Raw genomic sequence first — 8,197 nt, 5'->3', positions numbered from 1 at the left:
GTAGATTATCCCTGTTTAGAGCAGGGAGACTATATATATGTTGTAGATTATCCATGTTTAGAGCAGGGAGACTATATATGTTGTAGATTATCCCTGTTTAGAGCAGGGAGACTATATATGTTGTAGATTATCCCTGTTTAGAGCAGGGAGACTATATATGTTGTAGATTATCCCTGTTTAGAACAGGGAGACTATATATGTTGTAGATTATCCCTGTTTAGAGCAGGGAGACTATATATGTTGTAGATTATCCCTGTTTGAGACTATATATGTTGTAGATTATCCCTGTTTGAGACTATATATGTTGTAGATTATCCCTGTTTAGAGCAGGGAGACTATATATGTTGTAGATTATCCCTGTTCAGAGCCAGTATTCCAGCTATATGGCGGCAGCCTGTAAATAATCGAGTCTGGACCAGACGATCCAGTGATTAATAGCACAATTTGAAATAGATGACATTCATGTGGGCTTGCCCACTATTCGTTCCCGCTAGGCTTATGGAAAGCATTCGATAGCTGAATGTATTGGTATAGTTTAACGCCGCACTCAGCAATTTTCCAGTTCTATGGCGGCGGTCTGGAAATAATCGAGTCTGGACCACACAATCCAGTGATCAACAGTATGAACATCTACGCATTAGGGATCCGACGACATGTGCCAACCAAGTCAATGCTCCTTCGACCACCTCCAGCCGAACCCGTAATGATCTGGGTTAGAATTGGTCTTCGCTCCATGCTTGTCGTAAGAGGCGATTAATACAACGGGATCGGGTGCGCCTCAGGAAATATGGAATTTACAAGGGTCTTACAGTCCCTTAAACCACCAGGGAAAGTAATGTCTATTGTTCTTTGAAGTGTTTTATTAGCATAACTGATTAACTGACCTAGGGCAATTATTTCTATTTAAAAACACACATAAAATTGTACTTATTTTGATAATCTTCATCATGCCTAGTACTTTACACGCGTAGTAAATAAGTATGCCCTCGTGGCGTAAGCCATTTAATCACCCTCACTACGGTAGTTATTTAAATAACTACCTTGTAAGGGTGATTAACCTATACGTACACCCTCTCAAAACACTGTGTAACTAATAGTAGGACTAGCCAGCATAACTCGGGTTGACAAACGAAAGGCCACCCTCCATGCACATGTCTAGGCGGTGATGCGTGGCATTGCGCATAGGACCCAGGTCACATTGTTAAGCAACCTTTTTCACGGAGAGTCCTTGGATGGGTGACCGTGTCTGGAGTTTCTACGACTTCAGCCCTGCCCCACAACGAAGCACATATGACACGTGTTGCCTCACCTTGGGCACGTCTGTTTGTCAAAATTGCCTCAGTTCAACCAGCAGTTATTGGGTACCCGGTGGGATAAGTCATATGACTGTTAACTTTGTAGAGCCTCACATCTCGGGTTATCCGAGGAAATAATGTCCGTTGTGCTGTACGTTAGAGCCAGAGCATGCTCAGTCGGCGGACAAGCCGTCTTATTATTATTATATGTCCTTCAAGATCAGATAACTTTCGGGGTATGTTGATGGCTTTGTCTTCCTTCAGTTCATGCCGGTAATCAACGGACTGCTCAATACCACATTCGTCACCACTCGCCCCTTTCCGTAACCCGCTATTCGGCTTGTCCCGGAATAACACGAGTTGGTCACGAATGCTCAATGCTACTAAATAAATCCAGAGTCGGATTGTAACCATCTCAGAACTCAAGTTATTTATTGCAAACAAACAATTGTAACAATGTAAGTAATATTTTTTATCACCAGAATGGCTTGGTTGCTCTGTAAAAGTAATACCCAAACATGCAACTGTCTTCATAATTTAATCATCGCGATTTTTATTTCGGGGTGGTGGGGTAGCCTAATGGTTAAAGCGTTGGCTCGTCACGCCGAAGACCCGGGTTCGAATCCCCACATGGGTACAATGTGTGAAGCCCATTTCTGGTGTTTCCCGCCGGGATGTTGCTGGAATATTGCTAAAAGCGGCGTTAAACCAAACTCTGTCTGTCTGTGATTGTTATTTCGTGATTCTATGTCTAGTTGCGAGGACAACAGTGTTCACGTCCTAAGGAAGGGAAATAACTCTGTTGGGCTTATCGCTTGATCATGACCAGCTCGAGCATTCGCTACTGGCTAGCGAACAGTCATCTCCATGTAACAGTATCGTCATTGCATCAGTATCACACGTGCGAAGTACCGGTTAATTACAATTCCGGTATTTTTTCCCTTCGGTATTTGACAACAATAAAGGACAGCAAAAAGAAAATTCTTCACAGTAAGTAACATAAGAGAAAAAGTAAAGAAAAGTTATGAACCCAATTATTTTTAAGTTAATCGGGGGATGTCACACGATCTATGTAATAGCAAATTCAAGTTCACAAACATTAATTGTGTCATTCCCTATCAATCTACTGTAAAGAAACACTCCAATAATCACACAACCAATTATTGGAGGTTACTTTATGATATAAATGTATATTATTTCACGAATGGCATGAGAAATTCTGAAATGGCGATAACTGTTACAGTTATTTGTGAGAAAACATCTATTTGTACTGCCATGATTCCCTTCCGCCGCGTTATATAAAAACATTATCGGCGGCAGTGAACGGGCTGGACACATCGGCAAATAGCTAATTAAGTATCATAGTTAATTCTGTTTCATTAACGTAACGAACGGCAGAGTAATGTTTGTAAATACCGCTAAATTAAGGAGATAGGTGTGCGGCAGCCAGTATAGATCTTAACGGGATATTTACTGCTCGTACAAATATTGATATGGAAGCAGTCTCGACTTGATGAAGAAATGATGACATGAGCCATTAAAACTAGAGTGTTCTCTTCAAAACAAAGTAGGGGAACTTCATTTTTAATTTGCGATTGTTAAAAATTGGGAGATCTATCGGAGGCAATCAATGATGCTATGATAGTACTGAATGTTTGGAGAGTATATATCGTGACTTGCACTTCCTTATGACCTTAGTTGTCTGTACCGTAATCGCTCTTGAAAGGTGATAGGTGTATGACGCGAAAATTGCATGTGCGTTTTCTTTTCCAAACAAAATATAACGGCTAGAAACAAACACTAAAAGTTTTTTTTAAATCTCGTTTTTATTTCCAGTTCTCACACACACACACACACACACACACACACACACACACACACACACACACACACACACGATACTGGGTTGAGGTGGTATCCAAAGTGATATGCACGCACGCACGCACTCACATATATACATACATGCATGCACACACACGCACGCGCTCGCGCGCACACACACACATGCGTTGTGTTTAGGGGTGGTTATACAAGAGAAATGATGTGGCGTTAATAATAACATATCTGTGTTTGAAAAGTTTGCTACAGCTTCCTATTCAAATTAAAAGTCCAGGTTGCCCTACCTTTTTTAACTTTGAGAGTATATTTCCGAAACATATTAACAAGTGTTGAATGTGCCAAATTTATTTTCGCATACTCGGGTCCTCGTGTGAAATGAATAACTGACACTGTTAAAGTCTGTTTGTTGTGTAACGATGTCCACAGCAATAGTCCAGCTGTATGGCGGCGGTCTTTAAATAAGCAAGTCTGGACTAGACAATCCAGAGATCAATAGCATGAGCATCGATATACACAATTGGGAATATATGACATTCAGCGGCTTGCCTACAACTCGTTCCCGCTAGTCGTCTTACGAAAAGCACCCAATAGCTGATAATTAATTGATAGTAAGATGTTTCACGCCGCACTAGACAATATTCCAGCTATATAGTAGTGGTCTGTAAATAATCGAGTCTGGACCAGACAGCGTCATACCAAAGACGTTAAAATATGGTACTTGTTGGTCCCTGCCTGGCGCTCGGCATTAATGGGTACAACAAGGACTGGTCGGCTCGGAGTCAGTATAATGGGTCTGAGTGGGGTATTCATGCTTCACTGCGGCATGGTATCTCAGTGGGCTAGCACTATAAAACCCATTCGTCACCACTCGCCTCTTTCCGTAACCGCTATTCGGCTTGTCCCGGAATAAAGCGAGTTGAACACGAATGTATAAAACCAGCTTAAGTCTGGGCTAGTACAAGCAGCCGCACATACACATACACACGCATGCACGTCGTCATATGAGCGAAATATTCTCAAGCACGACGTTAAACCAAATTTCACCTCACCTGAACCAGACAATCCAGTGATTGACAGCATGAGCATCGATCTACGCAATTGGGATACGGTGACATGTGTCAGCCAAGTCAGCGATCCTGACCACCCGATCCCGTTAGTCGCCTCTTACAAGCAGGGGTTGCAGTTTTAACCCAGCTGTTCACGGTTACAGCTGCATGACAACCCCACTTGTCTTTCAGTTTCTCTCTCCACAGCTCTGGTACATACTCTGCTGTTATCGCTAACGTCAAAACTATGAGGTGTCGTTGACGTAGTCGAATATACACTCAAACACTGTTTTGATATTAGTTTATTTTCTAAATTTACAAATTTGTATGTAGAAAATATGATTTGTAATGACCATGGAATAATATGTACAAGAGTCGCAATAATTTATCATTTCAAAGATAAACTGACCAATCGATGACTATACACACTAACAGGTTAGTAGAATTTCACATCCGTGCCATTTTCATGAAAGAAAGTCTTTGTTTCGATTCTTTGAGAACAGCGGCAAACTGCCCAAGATACGTCGGGTGGTGAGTGAGCTTAGTTTTACGCCGCTTTTAGCAATATTCCTTCAATATCACGGCGGGGGACACCAGAAATGGGCTTGACACATTGTACTCTTTAACATCAAGACTCCCCCACCGCCCCACAATTGTTTTGTACGCTGTGAATAAACACTGATGGTTCTAACTGTACCCTGTAATTGCATCTTGTATTCAGAAACTACTCTATCACTAGCTACAAATCGGTCATAAATAGTTACCAAATAACTCTACATGCATATTCAAAACAGCGCCGCCATTGGCACGCATATACTTGGGGGCTATTTCTAAGTGAGGGCGGCGGGGTAGCCTAGTGGTTAAAGCGTTTGCTCGTCACGCCGAAGGCCCGGGTTCGATTCCACACATGGGTCCATTTCTGGTGTCCTCCGTAGTGATGTTGCTGGAATATTGCTAAAAGCGGCGTAAAACCAAACTCAGTCAGTCAGTCGTAGACTGACAGTGTGGTTTTACGCCGCTTTTAGCAATATTCCAGCAATGTCATGTCGGCGGACACCAGAAATAGGTTTCTCACATTGCACCCGTGTGGGGATTCGAACCCGGGTCTTCGGCGTGACGAGCCAACGCTTTAACCACTAGGCTACCCCACCGCCCCGTCAGTCTACGAAGTGATCATAGCAGTAAGATGATCGTAACTCACATACGTGATCGTAGGCTTACGATACTCGTGGTGCTGAGATTGTTTGAGAAACACAGCCCAGGTGATATTCATCCCTTGGGAAAATGAGCTAACGGACATCAAGGAAACTGGACCTGGACCTAGTGTTAGGATGGTCGTAAGTGCCATACATTAACATTAACTTACGACTATCTTAGCTCTAAGAGAGCTTAGAAACCTCGGACCAGATTCCAGCAATATCACGAGGCATGATACTTGGAGTGAGTTTAGTTTTACGCCGCTTAGAGCAATATTCCAGCAATACCACGGCGGGGGACACCAGAAATAGGCTTCACACATTGTACCCATGTGGGGAATCGAACCTAGTTCTTCGGTGTGATGAGCGAACGCTGTAACCCAAGGTGCTTGAAGTAAGACTCATAGGAATCAGATTAATGTCGATTAGATAAATTTGTGATTAACAGGTCTGCATATTTTTGGTCTGACAAAATAGACGTTTCAAGAGATTTAAATGTTCAAACCAAATAACAATTTTACAATCCAGGGCCCTGTTCCTCAAAGCGATCGTAGCGCTACGACTGTCGTAAGTCTATGTTAAAGTGTGAGAGTTACGATCATCTTAGCGCTACGATCGCTTTGTTGAACGGGGACCCTGTTTCATTTCGAAAACGAACGGCATGTCAATCGTCTGTGGTATAAACTGAGAAGAGTGGTTAAAGGGATATTCTAAAGGCTCCGCGGACCACCAGTTTTGTGGAGGATTCGCTTGAAAATGAACACATGTTGAAAATGCTGACATTTAACTGCTCCTATACCTATAACATTACAATGGTCGATATCCTCAACACTCGTTATCACATTTCCCCGCCGAATGTTGATGTTGTCGATCCAAGTAGGTGAGGTAAAGGATGCCCTGTTAGATAAGCATTCGTCACCAATCGCCACTTTCCGCAACTTCCAAGAAGGCTTGTCCCGGAGTAATACGAGTGGGTCACGAATGGTATGACACAATTCGTGACTATTTCGTGCTATTCCGTGACTAGCCGAATGCCGCATTCCGTTCCATTCGTCACCACTTGCCCTTTTCCGTAACCTCCTAGAGGATCGCTACTCGGCTTGTCCCGAAATAACAGGGGTTGGTCATGAATGGAATTTGGTATTCGGTTCGTATTCCATTCCATTCCATTCCATTTGTAACTATTCGTGTCATTCCGGCAAGCCGAACAGCGATCTTCTTGGAGGTTACGGAAAGAGGCGAGTGGTGACGAATGCAAAAACCAATATTCTTCTTGCTTACGGAAAGAGGCGAGTGGCGATGAAGAAGAACATGTAGTCATTCGCAGTTCTCCTACAAAAAAGGACAACCCAATTTTTATATTCATTTTACTATGGCTAATCAGTCACTTTATGAGAAAAAATATATAAAATAATGTGAGAAGTCGGGTGGTCTTTAACGACGTTGTTAACATCCGCTCAAGACAAAAATCACAAGTACAGTTTTGATTTTTTGCATATTTCAACAAAATAATAGGATTTCAACATCATGCTTACTATTTCTAATGACAATTAACTTGTGTCAAATACATAATAGACACGCATATAGTCTGCAATGATCTTTCCTGCCCTGGGGTGAGTGAGCGGGGGGACACCAGAAATGGGCTTCACACATTGTACCCATGTGGGGAATCGAACCCGGGTCTTCGGCGTGACGAGCGAACGCCTTAACCACTAGGTTACCCCACCGCCCCTCCACTACTCTTAAAGGCAGTGCTGATTTGCATAGGAACAGTATGACTGACTGACTGAGTTTGGTTTTACGCCGCTTTTAGCAATATTCCAGCAATATCACGGCGGGGGACACCAGAAATGGGCTTCACTCATTGTACCCATTTGGGGATTCGAACCCGGGTCTTCGGCGAGACGAGCCAACGCTTTAACCACTAGGCTACCCCACCGCCCCGGAACAGTATGAGATGGACAAAGCACAATAACGGAAAAGAGGTAATCATTCAAAGAAAGTCACCTTAAAAATTATCCCAAATCAATAACACCAGTATAAATGGTTTGAAATTGGGTGATTAAGAGCGATTTGAATTTCAGAGGGAAGGGAGGAGAAGATATGTTAATTTTTCATTTTGAAAAAGTAAACAAGACATCGGCACATGTAGGTAGAGGACGGTTTGATATACGGAAGACAAATGATATATGTGTGATATAGGTTTATAACATGTATAATCAGACTGTGAAACTGTCACGTCCTTGTTTATTATTCTGGATGAGAACGAGTGAGTTTAGTTTTACGCCGCTTTTAGCAACATTTTTTAGCAATATCACGACGGGGGCCACCACATAGTGTAATCAACGTGGGGAATCGAACCCGGGTCTTCAGCAAACGTTTTAACCACTAGGCTACCTCCAGCGACCCGGCTGGTTAACTGATGTGCATAATTATGGAAACCTCCACTGTGAATGGAGTATCGATTAAAGGCAATATATACACAGGACACGTTGATGAAACAATCGGAAGGAATGGATATACGTACAGGCATGTTGTACACGAGCAAGACCTTAGGGCAAACCTGGGCTTTATAACAAGGACTATTTACACCTCTCAGAGACACATACTGGAAGTAGAGTCACCTCGCTTCACTAAAACACTAAAACCGCTGGGTTCCGCGGTTGAGAAGCACCATATGTGATGTAAATATTACAAAATTACGTTACGATTGTGAAGCGGTCGGCAAGAAGTATACATGTATCTTTCAGGTTATATTTCTTAAGGCAGGTTCTCAGAATTTGGCAAAACATGCGTACCTTTTCCTCCAACACCAGGTGTC

The sequence above is a fragment of the Haliotis rubra genome, unplaced genomic scaffold (assembly GCF_003918875.1).
Source record: "Haliotis rubra isolate DU_JTF1 unplaced genomic scaffold, ASM391887v1 Scf1186, whole genome shotgun sequence".
Lineage (NCBI taxonomy): Eukaryota > Metazoa > Mollusca > Gastropoda > Lepetellida > Haliotidae > Haliotis > Haliotis rubra.
The sequence above is the reverse complement of the archived record's forward strand: the minus strand, read 5'-3'. Positions refer to the sequence as shown.